We start from the raw sequence: 19,549 nt of genomic DNA, 5'->3' as shown, positions 1-19,549 counted from the left end.
GAAAGCTCTCAGTTTTTCCCCATTGAGGATGATATTAGCTGTGGGCTTTTCATATATGGCTTTTATGATGTTTAAGTATGTTCCTTCTATCCCGACTTTCTTGAGGGTTTTTATTAAGAAAGGATGCTGAATTTTGTCAAATGCTTTTTCTGCATCGATTGACAGGATCATATGGTTCTTATCCTTTCTTTTATCGATGTGATGTATCACACTGATTGATTTGTGAATGGTGAACCAGCCCTGCAGCCCAGGAATGAATCCCACTTGATCATGGTGAATAATTCTTTTTATATGCTGTTGAATTCGATATGCTAGTATCTTGTTGAGAACTTTTGCATCCATGTCCGTGAGGGATATTGGCCTGTAGGAATAAACCTAACCAAAGATGTAAAAGATCTGTATGGTGAAAACTATAGAAAGCTTATGAAGGAAATTGAAGAAGACACAAAGAAATGGAAAAGCAGTCCATGCTCATGGATTTGAAGAATGAATATTGTTAAAATGTCAATACTACCCAAAGCAATCTACACATTCAATGCAATCCCAATCACAATTGCAGTGGCATCCTTCTCAAAACTAGAACAAACAATCCTAAAATTTCTATGGAACCACAAAAGGCCCCCAATAGCCAAAGTAATACTGAAGAAGAAAACCAAAGCAGGAGGCATCACAATCCCAGACTTCAGCCTCTACTACAAAGCTGCAATCATCAAGACAGTATGGTACCGGCACAAAAATGGACACATAGACCAATGGAATAGAATAAAGAACCCAGAATTGGACCCACAAATGTAGGGCCAGCTAATCTTTGACAAAGCAGGAAAGAGTATCCAATGGAAAAAAGACAGTCTCTTCAACAAATGGTGCTGGGAGAACTGGACAGCAACATGCAGAAGGATGAAACTGGACCACTTTCTTACACAAAACACAAAAACAAACTCAAAATGGACGAAAGACCTAAATGTAAGACAGGAAGCCATCAAAATCCTCGAGGAGAAAATAGGAAACAAGCTTTTTGACCTCAGCTGCTGCAACTTCTTACTTGACATGTCTCTGGAGGCAAGGGAAACAAAAGCAAAAATGAACTATTGGGGTTTCATCAAGATAAAAATCTTCTGCATACCAAAGGAAACAATCAGCAAAAAAGGCAACTGACAGAATAGGAGAAGATATTTGCAAATGACACATCAGATAAGGGGTTAGTATCCAAAATCTATAAACTCCACCCCCAAAAAACAATCCAGTGAAGAAATGGGCAGAAGATATGAATAGACACTTTTCTAAAGAAGACCTCCAGATGGCCAACAGACACACGAAAAGATACTTAATGTCACTCCTCATCAGGGAAATACAAATTAAAACCACACTGAGATACCACCTCACGCCGGTCAGAGTGGCTAAAATGAACAAATCAGGAGACTATAGATGCTGGAGACGATGTGGAGAAACAGGAACCCTCTTGCACTGTTGGTGGGAATGCAAACTGGTGCAGCCACTCTGGAAAATAGTGTGGAGGTTCCTCAAAAAATTAAAAATAGACCTACCCTTTGACCCAGCAGTAGCACTGCTAGGAATGTACCCAAGGGATACAGGAGTACTGATGCATAGGGGCACTTGTACCCCAGTGTTTATAGCAGCACTCTCAACAATAGCCAAATTAAGGAAATAGCCTAAATGTCCATCAACTGATGAATGGGTAAAGAAGATGTGGTTTATACATACAATGGAATACTACTTCACAATGAGAAAGAATGAAATCGTGCTATTTGCAGCAACGTGGATGAAACTGGAGGGTATTATGCTAAGTGAAATAAGTCATACAGAGAAAGACAGATACCATATGTTTTCACTCCTATGTGGATCTTGAGAAACTTAACAGAAGACCATGGGGGAGGGGAAGGGGGAAAAATAGTTACAAACAGAGAGGGAGGAAGGCAAACCATAAGAGACTCTGAAATACTGAGAACAAACTGAGGGTGGTGGGGGAGTGGGGGAGTGGGGGAGAGGGGGTAAATGGGTGATGGGTACTGAGGAGGGCACTTGTTGGGATGAGCACTGGGTGTTGTATGTAAGCCAATTTGACAATAAAGTATATTTAAATAAATACATACATACATACATACATAAAATTTAAAAATATTTATTTATTTTTGGGAGAGCACAAGCGGGGGAGGGTCAGAGAGAGAGAGAGAGGGACAGAGGATCTGAAGCAGGCTCTACACTGACAGGCTGACAGCAGCAAGTCCGTAGTGGGGCTCGAACTCACGAACTGTGAGATCATGACCTGAGCCGAAGTCAGACGCTCAACGGATTAAGTCATCTAGGTGCCCCGAGCCAGGAAAATTTTAAATAGAAAGATTAAATGACTCATCATTTTATTTTACTGTATACATTACCTTAAACGACAAAAAAATAAATCTAACCAGTTAACCTGCCTGATAATGCTGCTATCCTTACTTTCTACCTATAGCACTATTCATTTATATATCTAGTGATATATTCCTCAAAGTAACACAAAAGAGGAAAAAGGTTATAGCCTTAACTCATCAACTGGAAATAGTCACAAGTAGCAAACACAGCTTTTTCAACACGTAAACATGTCTGGGGATAGTGATTGGGGGTGGGTAAAAGAACGGAGGTATAGTGGAAGTCTAGCGGGATCTTTTACTGGACTATGCTTACTGAGAAAACTATGGTAAATGGAAAACCATGGAGAATCGGTGCTTTAATTCAATGTCTGATTGTGCCTTGGCAAAGGGAAATGGTGAACAGAAAAACCTAGATTCTTATTATAAAAACAACTTTAATGACTTTATGGTTTTAGAGAAATCAAATTACTTAATAGGGAGGCCATCGAGTACAATTCACGTATTTATTCGTTTGCTCTCTTATTGTAGACTATTATCTATATTCAATGGATCCACCTAGGGTAGAAGTTGTTAAAATGCAGAGCTCTGTATGAAGTGCATTAGCAACATAAGAGGACGGCCCCACTGAATATCTTTGTTAATAGTAAAATGCACTTTATCTACAAACAAGAAGAGATGTCTGACATTGTCAGAATCAAACTAACCTCTTAGTGGTGGGGGTTCAACGTGGCAGAAAAGTTCATTCTGTCCGTTGACATGGTGACATGAGTTTTTATTGTCAGATGCCAAGAATTTTGTCAAGTTCCAGTGTCTTTGCTCCTCTTTTCTATACCATGCAGAGAGAAAACACAGAACTGCTAATCAACAAACCTTCATCCACTCTCTTAAGTTGTTCTATATGGTCACCCTTTCAGGAATAGTAACCCTGGAAAAACAATGCAGTATAACTTGAAAGTCTTCAAACTTAATGGCAATTTTTGTCTTTACATGAATCTGGTTTAAATTGGGCACATTAGGCAGACTCAGAACAAAAAACTACTTCTTGATTCTGAGGTTTGTAGTATATAATGATTCCAAACGTAGTGATCTTCTTAGAGTAGAAACACTTCCTTTTCATCCACACAGAGAAACATTAGAAGCAAAATTAGCTTGAAATTGAAGTGAGCATTTCCCAAATGAAAATGATCCAGGTACTACGTAGTTGACTTTAATCCCTCTGTGGTCCCAGAGTTCACCAGCGATTTATAGAACTCCCCGGTATGCATTCAGGTTTTTTAAATAGCTCTAAAGTGGTTTTTTTTTGTCTCATTATTTTAATCTACCCACTTCCAAGGAGTATCAGAGGGGAGATATTCAATTTTAAAGATACACATAGACAACAGATAACTTAGGATAAACATCAGATGAGATTTAGAGATCATAGAGAAAGAGGAGAGACCGTTGTGTGGGATAAATGAGGCAAATGATCTGGAGATGTAATTATTACCAAAGTGAAAATTTAATCTTACTTCCCAACAGGGAAAGTAACAACTTCAACAACAAAGGTTAGAAACAGAAAAAAAGACCACATCCACATCATAGTGTACCATAGAGTTCTCATTGTCTGATAAACTAGTTTTTCTAGAAGGCAAGCATTTTCCTTATTGTATTTGTTATTCTAGAAAAGTTTTATAGGCTTGCTCATTATTTTTTTTTAAAAAAATGTATATAGGGGCACCTGGGGGGGCTCAGTCAGTTGAGCATCCCACTTTGGTTCAGGTCATGATCTCACAGCTCATGAGTTCGAGCCCCGCATTGGGCTCACTTCTGTCAGCGCAGAGCCTGCTTTGGATCCTCTGTTCCCGCTCTCTCTGCCCCCACTGCTGCTTGTTCTCTCTGTCTGTCTGTCTGTCTGTCTCTCTCTCTCTCTCTCTCTCAAATAAATAAATCTTAAAAAAAAGTCTATAAAACATAGGGCTGTTTTGTCTTACCTGGGAACACGCAGATGCAATATTTTAAAAGCCATTTCTTTAATTTCCTCGTCATAGAAGCACAGGCCACGGAAGAGTTGTGGCTGTCCAGGTTCTCCAGACTCAGCCTGGCCTGGGCAGGGCAATCGCCCTCCACTGTTGCTCTTGCCAGTGACTTCTTATTGAGCCTGAGGGCGTGCTGCCACCACCTCTGCCCCTTCTTGGAGCAGGTTACCCTGAAAGATACTCATTTTCCTTAGCATGAAAGGAGGGAAATCTGGGGAATCTTTCCAACCCCTTTTTTCCTCAGACTTGTGCCGGGTACTATGTAGATTGCCAAGCAACAGGATGTCCATGATGTCATTCTTTGAGTCCATGTACTTGAATACTTCAGGGTGGAGGGCGTTTGAAAGCAATTTCATGGGTAATTTGAAATATAGTTTAGATTTCAAAAGGTGTAGCTTTTTGCGAAACAAAAAGCACACGTGATCGTGATGTGCACCAGATGATGTAGGGAGCTGTTGAGTCACCATGTTGGGTACCTAAACTAATATAACCCTGTAGGTTAACTGGAATTAAAGTAAAAACTTAAACTAATAGAAAATGCACACCAATGTTAGAAGACATAAAGGAAACCTCTTACTTTGTTGTGTCCTTCTTTCGACTCTTTCTCCCAGGCCCCTCTGTGCTTCAAGTTTCCTCTCGTTTGTCATAGAGACATTCATTGGACACAAATAAACGACCCTTTGTTTACATTGCTTATAAAATATAAATGTTTTCATCTCTCCAGAGAAGTCCAATCAAAGCTTTATTTGATAAATACCTAGAAACGTAAATGAGATTCCAGCAATGTATAAAACGTAAGCATTGTAATAGGCGAATTAGTCGTTGTAGTCGTTTTTTTTTTTTTTTTTTTTTTTTTTTTTTAATGCGTGTGTTCTTTAGAAAGAAAGTGTAGTGTAGAATTTGGCAGCGTGGATTTGGAGTCAGGTAAGCCTCATCTCTGGCACCTGGTGGTTGTATGACCTTTGGAATATTAATTACTTCTCTGTGCCTCAGTTGCATTGATGTATAAAATAACAAGAATTATATTACCAACCTCATGAGTTTAGGGGACAGTTAAAGTAATGCACGTGAAACACTGCCAAACATCTGGTACGTGGAAACGTGTTAGCCAGTATGGCATAGTAATACTTAAAGCGTACAGAAAATAATGGGAACAATCACCCATACTCTCAATATGCAAGGTTGACTTCCGTATGTGTGCACATGTATGTATCTATGGGGTGTGTGTGTGTGTGTGTGTGTGTGTGTATTCCAGGTGTGAACGTCTAAAATTTTATCACCTTGGAGAGGATCTCACTTCACTTCTCTAACCAGTGAACACTCAGGTATCCAGTCATCATGAGAAAGCCATGCTCATTAATCTACAAATAAGGAAACATTGTGATGGCCAGGTAGTAATTTTATGAGTAAGATACATTTATGAGTGTTTAATTATTTACTTAAAATTATTTATAAAGTCAATAAAATAACTGTTAAATGCCTCCTAATTTCCAGGCACTGAACTAGACTCTAGGGATATAGTAAGGAATGAAATAGACAAAGTCTATTCAGATAGTAGCCAAGTAAATAGAAATATACAAGGAGTATATATTGTGCTCCAACGGACTTGATATGGCGAATAACAGAGGTGATCCTCCTTTAGGCAGAGTAGGCAGGAAAGGCCTCTCTGAACAGAGGATATTTAAAATAAAACCATACAAAGCTGGGGGAAAACATCCCAGTCAAAAGGGAAGAAAATTGTAAAGACTCTAATGTGGGAAAGTACTTATGGTGCTTTGCAAAGAAATTGACAGAACATTAACATGGCTGGAATTTAGGAGACATAGGGGACACTGGTATCAGATGAGACTGAAGACGTAGGCTGAGGACAGACAGCATGATCACAGGCCTCACTGGGCAGAGAAAGGAATTGGCACTTATTCCAATTGTAATTGGAAGCCATTGTGAACTTTAAGCAAGGGGACTGATGTGAACCAGTTACAGTGATGACAGTGTCTAGTTGTTAGGAGAGGGCTGCGGTCGTACACTCAACAGGTGCTGGTAGCTTGGAGCAAGGTGATGGTTGTGGGCGATGGAGAGAAAAGATTTGAAATATAGTTTGGGGTTGAAGCAACTGTTCTTATTGATTGTTTGGATGTGGAGTAGGAGGCGATGCGAAAGGGAGAGAGAAGAAAAAGGAGGACTCAAAGATGACTCGGTTTCTGTCTTGAGAATTTGGTCAATTTGGATCCCATTTGTTGACATAGGGAATACTATGGGAAACAGGTTTAGGAGAGAAAAGTGTTCTGTAACAGACAAGTTAAGCTTGCAATGTTGATGAAATCTCCAAATGGAAACAAGTAGGTAGTTGAGGAAAATGAGTCTTAAATTCAGAGCAAAGGGTAGAGATATTAATTTGTGATCATCACCATAAACATTGTATTTTATTTTATTTTATTTTATTTTATTTTATTTTATTTTATTTTATTTTATTTTAAACACTGCATTTTAATATATGGGTTTAGACCTAGAACCCAACCTTGAGAAACTCCAAACATTTCCATTAGAGATGGAATATCCTTGAAGGAAAATGAGGGGGAAAATGGCCAATGGGGAAGAAGAAAAACCAGTAGAGAAGGCTGGTATGTGAAAATCAACAGAGGAGACTATTTCAAGAAGTCATATGGTCAAACTGAGGAAGTTAGATATGTTGATGGGGGTGCTCATGAGATTCAGCTACATGGGGGTGGGCTGTTTGACCTTAGCAACTGCAATTTCAGTGAAGATTCTAGGGCCCTGGTCTTCGAGACTGGTTCCCAGACTAGCAACATCAGCAACACCTGAGAGGTTGTTAAAAGTGCAAGTTCTCTGCCCCCCACCCCCACCGCTTACCCCAGATCATTAACTCCAGGGGCAGTGCCCAGAAATCCATACTATAACAAGGCTTCCAAGTGATTCTGATGTAATGTTATGTTATATTATGTTATGTTATTATGTATGTATGTGAACCCTTTGCTCTATGGGTTGAGTTTTAAAAGGGAGTCAAGGTATATCAAGAATAAGTAAACATTTTTTCACTCTTATGTGGATCCTGAGAAACTTAACAGAAGACCATGGGGGAGGGGAAGGAAAAAAAAAAGTTAGAGAGGGAGAGAGCCAAACCATAAGAGACTCTTAAAAACTGAGAATAAACACGAGGGTTGATGGGGTGTGGGAGGCAGAGGGGGGTGGGTGATGGGCATTGATGAAGGCACCTGTTGGGATGAGCACTGGGTGTGGTATGGAAACCAATTTGACAATAAATTTCATACTCAAAAAAAGAATAAGTAAACATTTGAGAAATGTAACTTTAAAAGTATTTCAGTCACTTTGAATGGATTCTAGTGCGTAATAATGGTGTAACTTCCTTGATTTATTCTTTAATGAGACAACTTTACCCTTTTTTGCATTTGTTTAGTTACTAAAAGATTTAAAATTCCAATTTTAAGATGGCTCTGAGATATTGTTGAAGAAATGCTGATAGTATGACATTAGAAGAGATTAAATACACTGGAAGGCCAAAGTAGTTTTAAGATGGCACCAAAAATGAGCAAAGTGCGATGAAGAGAGAGAGAGCAGTTGGAAAGGAGACATGTGAAATGTCTCAGGACCGATCGAATACAAGCATTGGATACGCATAATCAAGAAGCTGTATCCGTACACATGCTCATAGGACAGGAAATGTGTATTACAACTGTGAGCACCATAAGTTCACCTACTGGCCTCAATCAGTGCATGCCTCCCGTACCACGTGATACAAATTTGCCTTTCATTTTCAAAAGAATTGCCTATTTCCTTTTCAACGACCATCAGTTAGTCTCAGGGATAGATTCTTGCTCTATTTATTCACGGGAACTGCAACATACTAATGGTCACTAAATTCAAAGACTGGAGTCACTAACTGTTAGCCTTTAAAAAGATAATATAGCTGACTATTTTTACAATACAGTTTATCAGGGGGCCTGGGTGGCTCAGTTGGTTCAGTGTCCAACTTTGACTCAGGTCATGTTCTCGCAGTTTGTGGGTTCGAGCCCCGCATCAGACTCCACGCTGACCGTGCAGAGTCTGCTTGGGATTTTCTCTCTCTGCCCCTCCCACGCTCTCTCTCTCTAAGTAAATAAAATTTAAAAAATCACAGTTTATCAACAAATACCTAAAATACCGTAACATTTTAACTATTCAGATCTAGAACGTCAAAACTTATGTTGGATCGATTTTCACTGTGATTTTGTTTTAGTTCTTTTTTGGTTTAATTGCTTACATAATCATGATAATGTATGTGCGATTTTATTTCCTATTTCACATAACAAACATTCCTCATAATGTTGCAAATAGGCCCTATGTATGAATTTAACAGCTACAAAGTATTCTGAATCTTTTCTTAACCATTTTCCAGTTGTTGAAAATATTGTTTTTTCTCTCATTTTGTTGCATATTATTATGCTAGATGAGGATATTCATGTATAAAGCTTTGTTCCATGTTTGGGAATGCTTCCTTGGTATAAATTCCACAAAGTAAAATCAATGGTTGTGTCAGTGTAGGTCTTTTGGGCATCAGATGCTAAGAGGGAGTTAGAAGTGCAAGAGATTTATTGAGGGAAATCCTTGTGAAAGATACATAGTAGAGGGCATAAGCGTAGGCAAGGAGAGACTCAGATCACAATCTAGGGCAGACACCTATGGAAGGAAAGAAGGAGACTTGTTTGGGAAAATTCTCAGACTGTGGTACAGCTCTAAAAGAATCTTTCTCAGTCCCCAAGAGGAATTGTGGTGATTGTTCATAGAAATGTCCTACGTTAGGCAGAAATGGCAGAGCATGGCCTTGGATTAAACATTGCAGCGGCTCGTGAAGCTAATTGAATTCCTCCCACGGAACCTGCAGGTTCTTTCTGGATGCTCCATGATTTCCCCAATACAAATGGCTATTTCAAGGTACAATGTATCAAATTATTTTCCACAGGTCTGTGAAAGTTCACCCATCTTCTGTCACCAGCTTTCACTATCATCAACGGTAATTATAAATATTTTGAAAGGTAAAATTGTTCCTTTCATTTGTATTTTTTGATTAGTAGTGATGTGATTTTCCCTATTGTGTTGTGAACAAGGTATTCTTTCTATTGATTCATAATCCTAGTGGAGACTGAATATTATTATGAATTCATATTAATTACTTTACTATTTGATGTTACATGTAGTTTTCTGCATATTGTTTGCCTTTACTTTTTAATTAGGTAAATATAGGGATTGAATTTTTTAGTGATTTTTGTCTCTCAGTTTAAGATTTGGAAAGTATTCCCTCCATACGTTTGAAAAACATTTGTTTTTGCTTGTTTTGTTATTATTTTATATTAGACTCCATGTGAGAATTTATATTGATATGAGTATGCTTTTGCTGTATCCGAAGTTGCAAATTAATGTTTTCAGTTTCATCTATTGGATAAACTTTCCTTTCTTCATTGGCTTTTGACACAGCATCAATGCATCAATAACTTCCGATCAGAGCACCCGTCATCCACATCGTGTTATACTGGATTTCATTGATCTCTTCACCTGTCCAGTACCATGGAGGATAATTATATTTCATTGTTATTTAATTTGCGTGGTCCTGACTGCTAGTGACACTGAGCATCTTTTCATTTATTTGTTCATTCATGCAAGAAATATTTATTGAGTGACGTGGCAAAAAGCGATTGACAGAGATCCTTTTTCATAGGGTAGAATACTTAGGTTTATTAAATACTAGCTTTATCTTTGTGAATTAATCATTCACATATTTAAAATTTTTTCTACTGGTTTTTGGTCTTTTTCCTACTATTGATTGAATCTTCTTTGTATACTAGAAGTATTGCACTTTTCCTATTTTACGCAATGTTAATATTTCTCCCAGCTTTTGACATAGTAGAAGTTTAAATCTTTTTAATGTTTATTTATTTTTGAGAGACAGAGAGAGACAGAGGGGGAGGGGCAGAGAGAGGGAGACACAGAATGTGAAGCAGGCTCCAGGCTCCGAGCTGTCAGCACAGAGCCTGACGTGGGGCTCAAACTCAGGAACTGCGAGATCATGACCTGAGCCGCAGTCGGATGCTCAACCGACTGAGCCACCCAGGTGCCCCTCTTTATATATTTTAGATACTAACCCTTTATCAGCTATGTCATTTGCAAGTATCTTCTCCCATTCTGTAGGTTGCCTTTTAGATTTGCAGATTGTTTCCCTCAATGTGCAGAAGCTTTTTGTTTTTGATGTAGTCCCAATAGTTTATTTTTGCTTTTGTTTCTCTTGCCTCAGGGGACATATTTAGAAAAATGTTGCTGTGGCCAACGTCAGAGACCTTACTGCCTGTGTTCTCTTCTAGGATTTTTATGGTTTCAGGTCTCATATTTAGGTCTTAATCCATTTTTGAATTTATTTTTGTGTATGGTATAAGCAAGTGGTTCAGTTTCATTCTTTTGCATGTAGTTGAGCAGTTTTCCCAGCACCATTTGTCGAAGAGACTGTCTCTTTCCCATTACATACTCTTTCCTGCTTTGTCGAGATTGGCCATATAGTTGTGGGTTTATTTCTGGGTTTTCTATTCTATTCTATTGAGCTGTGTGTCTGCTTTTGTGCCAGTACCATACTGTTTTGATCACTACTGCTTTGTAATGTAACTCGAAGTCTGGAATTGTGATGCCTCCAGCTTTCCTTTTCTTTTTCAAGATCGCTTTAGCCATTTGGGGTCTTTTTTGGTTCCATACACATTTTAGGATTACTTGTTCTAGGTCTGTGAAAAATGCTGTTGGCATTTTGATAGGGATTGCACTAAATGTGTAGATGGCTTTGGGTGGTATAGACACTTTAACAATATTTGTTCTTCCAGTCCATGAGCATGGAATATCTTTCCATTTGTTTATCTTCAGTGTCTTTCATCAGTGTTTTATAGTTTTCAGCTACAGGTCTTTCACCTTTTTGGTTAGGTTTATTCCTAAGGCATCTTATCATTTTTGGTGCAATTATAAATGGGATTGTTTTCTGAATTTCTCTTTCTTATTGGTGTGTAGAAATGCAACAGATTTCTGTATGTTGATTTTGTATCCTGTGGCTTCACTGAGTTCACTTATCAGTTTTAGCAGTTTTTTCGTGTGTGTGGAGTCTTTCAGGTTTTCTATAGTATCATGTCCCTGCAAATAGTGAAAGTTTTACTTCTTCCTTACTGATCTGGCTGCCTTTTGTTGTTGTTGTCGTCTAATTTCTGTGGTTGGGACGTCTAGTACAATGTTGAATTAAAAGTGGTGACATTGGACATCTTTGTCTTGTTCCTGACCTTAGCGGAGAGGCTTGCAGTTTTTCCCCTTTGAGAAGTATATTAACTAGGGTTTATCATATATGGCCCTTATTACGTTGAGGTACGTTTCCTTTAAACCTGTTTTGTTGAGGGTTTTTTTTTTTTTTTTTATCATGAATGGATGTTGTACTTTGTCAAAGACTTTTCTGCATCTATTGAAAAAATCGTATGGTTCTTATCCTTTCTGTTATTGATGTGATGTATCACATTGATTGATTTGCAAATATTGAACTGCCTTTGCAACCCAGGAATAAATCCCACTTGATCGCGGTGAATGATTTTTTTTTAATGTATTGTTGAATTTGGTTTGCTAGTATTTTGTTGAGGAGTTTTGCATTTATGTTCATCAGGGATATTGGCCTGCAGTTCTGTTTTTTGGTAGTGTCTTTATCTGGTTTTGGCATCAGGGTAATGCTGGCCTCATAGAATGAATTTCGAAGTTTTCCTTCCTTTTCTATTTTTTTGGAATAGTTTGAGAAGAATAGGTATTAACTCTTCTTTAAATGTTTGGTAGAATTCGCCTGTGAAGGCATCTGGTCCTGGACTTTTGTTTGTTTGAAGCTTTTTGATGACTCTTTTTTTTTTTTTTTTTTTTGGCTGGTTATTAGTCTGTTCAAATTTTCTGTTTCTTCCTTTTTCAGTTTTGGTAGTTTGTATGGTTCGAGGAATTTATCCATTTCTTCTAGTTTGTTCAATTTGTTGGCATATAGTTTTTTACAATATTCTCTCATAATCCTTTGTATTTCTATGGTGTTGCTTGTTTTTTCTTCTTTTGCATTTCCGATTTTGTTTACTTGAGTTACCTCTCTTTTTTTAATGAGTCTGGCTAAAGGTTTATCAATTTTGTTGATCTTTTCAAAGAACCAGCTCCTGGTTTCATTGATCTGTTCTATTGTTTTTTTCGCTTCTATTTTTTAAAATTTTTGCTCTAATGTTATGAATCCCTTCCTTCTATTGGTTTTGGGTTTTGTTTGTTGTTCTCTTTCTAGCTTCTTTAAGTGCAGTGGTAGGTTGTTTGAGATTTTTCTTGCTTCTTGAGGTAGGCCCATATTGCTAAAAATTTCTGCTTTAGAACAGCTTTTGCCACATCCCAAAGATTTTAGACAATTCTGTTTTCATTTTTATTTGTCTCCATGTATATTTTTGGTTTCTTCTTTGATTAATTGGTTCACCCATTCATTGTTTAGTAGCGGGTTATTTAACCTCAACGTATTTCTGTTCTTTCCAGATTTTTTCTTGTGGTTGATTTCCAGCTTGATAGCATTGTGTTCAGAAAAGATGCATGGTATGACTTCAATCTTTTTGAATTTGTTGAGAGTTATGTTCTGGCCTGTCTCTTCTGGAGAATGTTCCACGTGCACTTGAAAAGTACGTATAGTCCACTGCTTTAGGATGGAACGTTCTGAGTTTATCTGTTAGATCCATCTGCTCTGATGTGTCATTCAAAGCCACTGTTTCCTTGTTGATTTTCGGTTTCGATGATCTCTCCGTTGATGTAAGTGGTATGTGAGAGCCCTCTACTATTATATTACTATCAATTACTTTCTTTATGTTTGTTAATTGATCCTTTATGTATTTGGGTACTCCCATTGGGTGCACACAATTTACAATTGTTATATCTTCTTGTTTGATTGTTCCCTTTATGATTAGGTAGTGGCCTTCTTTGTCTCTTGTTAGTCTTTGTTTTTAAAAGTCTATTTTATCCAATATAAGTATGGCTATCCCTACCTTCTTTTCATGTCCATTTGCATGGCAAATGTTTTCCATGTCTTCGCTTTTTAAAAAAATTTTTTAATGTGTATTTAATTTTGAGAGAGACAGAGACAGAGACAGAATGCAAGCAGGGGAGGGGCAGAGAGAGAGAAGGAGACACCGACTCCGAAGTAGGCTCCAGGCCCTGAGCTGTCAGCACGGAGCCTGATGCGGGGCCCGAATTCAAGAACCACGAGATCACGGCCTGAGCCGAAGTCGGACACTTAACTGACCGAGCCACCCAGGCACCCCTCTATCTCTTCACTTACAATCTGCATGGGTCTTTAGGTCTGAAATGAGTCTCAGCATATAAATGGTCTTGGTTTTTTTTATCTACTCTGTCACTCTATGTCTTTTGATTAGAGCATTTAGTGCTTTTACATTCAGAGTAATTACTGATAAATATGTACTTATTGCTATTTTGTTACTTGTTTTATGGTTGCTTTCGTAGTTCTCTGTTTCTTCTCCCTTTTCTTGTGGTTTGGTGGTACTCCTTACTGATCTACTCAGATTCCTTTTCTTTATGTTTTGCGTATCTATTATTGTTTGTTTGTTTTTTTACTTGTTACCGTTAGGCTTATATATAACATCTTGTGCATGTAACAGTCTATACTAAGGTAATGGTCACTTGCATTCGAAACTATTCCAAAAGTGCTAAATTTTTACTTCCTCCACCCCATGTTTTAGGTATGTAGTGTCATGCTTTACGTCATTTTATTTTGTGAATCCATTGACTGATATTTATAGATGTACCGAATTTTACTGCTTTGTGCTTCCTACTTCTACTCCTGCTTCCTACTTCTCTTACTTCCGCTTATGCGCTTCCCTTTCCACTCAGAGAACCCACTTTAACGTTTTCTGTAAGGTTGGTTTCATGGTGATGAATTCCTTTCACTTTTGTTTGTCCGGGAAACCGTTTGTCTCCTTCTGTTCTGCATGATAGCGTTGCTGGGTCAAGTGTTCTTGGTTACGGGTTTTTCCTTGCAGCACTTTGAATACATCATGCTACTCCCTTCTGGCCTGCAAAGGTTCTGCTGAAAAATCAGCTGATAGCTTTATGGGGTTTCCCTTGTAGGTAACTGTTTTCTCTCGCTGCTTTGAAATTCTCTCGTTACCTGTACCTTTTGCCATTTTAATTACTGTGTATCTTGGTGTACACCTCCTTGGGTTGATTTTGTTGGGGTCTCTCTGCGCCTCCTGAACCTGGACTTCTGTTTCCTCCCCCAGATCTGGGAAGTTTTCAGCTATTGTTTCTTGCAATACATTTTCTCTCCCCTTTTCTCTCTCTTCCCCTTCTGGGATCCCTGTAATGCCCATGTTGCTAAGCTTGATGTTGTCACTGAGTTCCCGTTGTCTGTTCTCATCTATTATTTTTTCTCTCTCTCCAGTCCAGCTTGATTGCTCTCCATTACTCTGTCCTCTAGGTCATTTGCACATTCTGCTTCCTCCAGTGTACTCTCTATTCCATCTAGTGTATTCTTAATTCCGGTTACTGAATTCTTCATTTCTGATTGGTTCTTTTTTATGGTTTTTTTTTTTTTTATCTCTGTTGAGGGTCTCACTGAGGTCCTCCACTCTTTTCTCAACTCCAGTGACTATCTTTATCACCATTACTTTAAATTCTCTATCAAGTGTATTCCTTATCTCCATTTTGCTTAGGTCTCTTGGTGCGATTTTGTCCTGTCCTTTCGTTTGTGACATATTCCTGTCTCGTCATGTTGTGTAACTCTCTGTTGTTTCTTTGTGTGGCCTTATGAAGAAGAGGTCCTAAAGTACCCTGCAGTGCAGTGTCCCCCGTTCACCAAAACCTGATGCTTCAGGGGTATCTCCTATGTGTGTTGTGTGTGCCTTACTATTGTGGCCGAGCCACGTTTGCCTTCGGTGCAGCTGACTACAGTGGCTCTTTTTGCCTGTTACGGGCAGGGTTTGGGCCCTGTGTAGTTAGTGGGCCATTCTAGGGCTGCCGTGGGCTAGAGATGGGTCAGACCAGGCATTTGCCATAGCTGCAGTGGAACGGAATTGCAGGGTGCTTTCCCTGTGTTCTTTCACTGGTGGGCAGGGCCTGCAGTCAAACCAGATGTCTTCCCCCCACCTACTGAGGGCTGTTGGTAGGGGGCAGGTCCACAGAAGAGTGTGAGGTGATGAGTGCTGTTAGCAAGCTAGATGGAGAGCGTTCAGGCTGCTCGGGTTCCTGCAGGTGTCCGTGTATCTAGGCTGGGGGCAAGGAGGAAGATGGTGCCTGCCATCTCTTTTGTTCTTGGAAAAGTCTCCTAAAGATTCCTGCCCCGCCAGTACCTGTTCTGAATTGAGTAAATAAATCTTATTTGCCCTAGGCATTTTTCAATGCTGTGTGTCTGTGGGGCTTTGTTATGCTGTCTGTTTAAGTGTGGGAACTCAGTTTCTTATAGCCCTCTAGCTCTCCCTGAGCTAAGTCCACTGGTCTTTAAAGCTCTAGGTATAATAAGCCCCACTGACGGTAAGAAATTGTGATGTGAAAGCTCTCTGGTTTTCAAAGTCAAATGTTATGGGGATTTGTCTTCCCAGTATGGGCCCCCCATGCCTGGGGTGCCTGGGGTGGGGTCTGCTTCTCTCCCTTCTTCATGCCTGTGGTATGTCTTCTGCCTGTGGACACAGTCTTGTAGGTCAGTTTGGTTCCTGACTATGTCTCCACCCTTCCTACCGTGTCAGTGTCACCTCTTCTCTATATTTCAGGTGTGGAGTTTGTTCTGTCAGTCTTTGGGTCTTTTTCTGGATTATTTACACTGATATGGAGGTTATCTAGGTGTATCCTTGGGATGAGTTGAGCTTAGGATCCTCCTACTCTGGGAACTCCCTTAAGAGTTAGGCTTTTCTCGATTCCACGTATAATGAGATCATATATCTTTCATTGTGTGAGTTATTTCACTTAACACAGTGTCCTGAAGAACCATCTGTATTGTCATAAAAGCTAGGATTTTCTCTTTCTTGAGGCTGAATGATATTCCATCATATACATATATCACATCTTCTTTATCCATTCATGCATAGATGCACACTTAGGTTGTTTCCATATCTTGGCTATAGTGAGTGATGCTACAGTAAACATTGGAGTGCAGCTGTCTCTTTGAGGTCCTGATTTTATTTCCTTCGGCTATATACCCAGAAGTAGGACTTCTGGACTGTATCTTAGTTTTAGTTTTTAATGTTTGAGGAGCTTCTGTAGTGTTTTCCATAGCAGCTATACCAATTTATATTCCCGCCAACAGTACACAAGGGTTCTCTTTTCTCCACATCCTCACCAGGCAGCACCTGTTGTCTTTTCGATGATTGCCATTCTAACATTTCCATGATGATTAGTAACATAAAGCACCTTTTCATGAACCTTTGGCCATTTGAATGTCTGCTTTGGAAAAATGCCTATTCAGGTCCTTTGCCATTTTTAATCAGATTGTGTTGACGGGTGGGGGGGGGGGGGTTGGCTATTAAGTTCTTTATGTCTTTTGAATATTAACCCCTTATCAGATATATGGTTCACAAATATATTCTTCCATTAAGTAGGTTGCCTTTGCATTTTGTTGATTGTTTCTTTTGCTGTGCAAAAGCTTTTCATTTTGTTGTAGTCTAACATTAATTTTTGCTTTTGTTGCTTATGCTTTTGGTCTCAGATCCAAAAAAGTCATTGCCTACGTCCACTGTCAAGGAGGTTTTCGCTCAAGTTTTCTTCTAGAAGTTGTATGATTTCAAGTCTTATGTTTAAGTCTTCAATTTATTTCTATTTAATTTTCCTGAGTGGTGTAAGATAGGGATCCAATTTCATTCTTCTGCATATAGTTATCCAGTTTTCCCAACATCATTTATTGAAGAGAAATATTCTCTCCCCTTTCAGTATTCTTAACTTGCTTATAAAATATTAGTTGGCTGTATAATGTAAGGGTTTCATTCTAGGCTCTTGATTCTGCTCTATGGGTCTATGTGATTACTTTTATGCCAGAACCGTACTGTTCTGATTACTTTAGTTTTGAAGTACAGTTTGAAATCAGGAAGTGTGAGGCCTTCAGCTTTGTTCTTCTTTCTCAGTATTGCTTTGGCTATTCAGGGTCTTTTGGGGTTCCGTCCAAAGTTTAGGATAGTTTTTTTTTTCTATTTCTGTGAAAAATACCATTGGAATTTTGAAAAGGATTTCATTGAATCTATAGATGATTTTTTGTAGTATGGACGCCTTAGCAAAATTAATTCTTCCAGTCTATGAATGGAATATCTTTCCATTTGTGGTCTCTTCAGTTTCTTTCATCAAAGTCTTGTAGTTTTCTGTGTACAGATCTTTCATTTCCTTGGCTAAATTCATTCCCAAGTATGTTATTTTTTCTGATGCTATTATGAATGGGAGTGTTTTCTTTATTGCTGTTTTCTTTATTTCTATGCTTTGTTGTTAGTGTATAGAAACACAGCTGAACGCTATCTGTTGGTTTTCTATCCTGCAGCTTTACTAAATCTTTTGATTAGTGCTAACAGTTTTTTGGTGGGTTCATTAGGATTTTTTCTTATAAGATCATAACATCTGCAAACTGACACAATTTTACTTCTTCTTTTCCAATTTGAATACCTTTTGTTCCTTTTTCTTGCCTGATTGCTCTAGCTAGGACTCCCAGTACCATGTTGAATATGAGTGGTGAGAGTTGGAACCCTTGTCTTCTTCCTGATCTTAGAAGGGGAGCTTCAATCTTTCATTACTTAATATGATATCAGCTGTGTGTTTGTCATATATGGACTTTATTATGTTGAGGTGTATTCCCACTATACACAACTTGCTGAGACTTTTCTCATGAAAGGATGTTGTCTTTTGTCTTCTCTGTTATTTCTGATTGTATTTATTTTAGTTAGTCTTGGTCTTCTTAGTTTAGCTATTGATTTGTTAAATTTGTATATCTTTTTTTTTAAAAAGCTGGCTCTTAGGAGTGCCTGGGTGGCTCAGTCGGTTAGGCATCTGACTTCAGCTCAGGTCATGATCTCACCACTCATGAGTTCAAGCCCCACGTCAGGCTCTGTGCTGACAGCTCGGAGCCTGGAGCCTGCTTCCGATTCTGTGTCTCCCTCTCTCCCTGCCCCTCTCCCACTCACACTCTGTCTCCTTCTCTCAAAAATAAACAAACATTAAAAAAACAGCTGTTAGTTTTGTCGATATTTTCTATTGTTTTTCTGGCTTCTATTTTATTTATTTATGCTCTGATCTTTGTTATTTTCTTTCCTTATGCTCACTTTGGGCTTAGTTTGTTCTTGGTTTCATTGAGATTTAATGTTAGGTTGTTTATTTGAGATCTCTCTTTTTTTTAAATGTAGGCATTCATTTCTATAAATGTCCTCCTTAGAACTGCTTTCACTGCATCCCATAGGTTTTGGTATATTGCATTTCCAATTTAACTTATATCAAGGTATTTCTTATTTGTCTTTTGATTTCTTCTTTGACCCAATGATTGTTCAGGATTGTATTGTTTAGTTTCCACATATTTGTGAATTTTTCAGCTTTCCTCATGTTACTGGTTTCTAGTTTCATACCACTGTGGTCTGCAAAGATAGTTGGTATAATTTGGATCTTCTGAAATTTGCTAAGACTTGTTTTGTGACCCTTGATATGATCTATCTTGGAGAATAGATTACATGTGTGCTTGAGAAGAATGTGTATGTTGAAGCTGTTGGATGGAATGGACTGTATAAGTCTGTTAAATCCCTGTAGTCCAAAGTATAGTTCAAGTCCAGTGTTTCCTTGTTGACTTTCTGTCTGGATGACCTATCCATTGCTATTATCGTAGTGTTGTCTATTTCTCCCTTCAGACCTGTAAGTATTTGCTTAATATATTTAGGTACTCCAATTTGTGTGCAGATACATTTATGATTATTGTATCTTCTTGGTGAATTGGTTCCTTTATCATTGTATAATAATCTTCTTTGTCTCTTGTTTCTGTTTTGGGCTTACAGTTTGGTTTTTCTGCTCTCTTTTAGCTTCCACTTGCATGGAATATCTTTTCCATCCCTTCACTTGGAGCCTATTTGTATCCCTAAAGCTAATTGAATCCCTTGTAGGCAGCATAGAGTTGGG

This window comes from Panthera onca, chromosome X (assembly GCF_046562875.1).
Source record: "Panthera onca isolate mPanOnc1 chromosome X, mPanOnc1 haplotype 2, whole genome shotgun sequence".
In the NCBI taxonomy this organism is placed as follows: Eukaryota; Metazoa; Chordata; class Mammalia; order Carnivora; family Felidae; genus Panthera; species Panthera onca.
The sequence above is the reverse complement of the archived record's forward strand: the minus strand, read 5'-3'. Positions refer to the sequence as shown.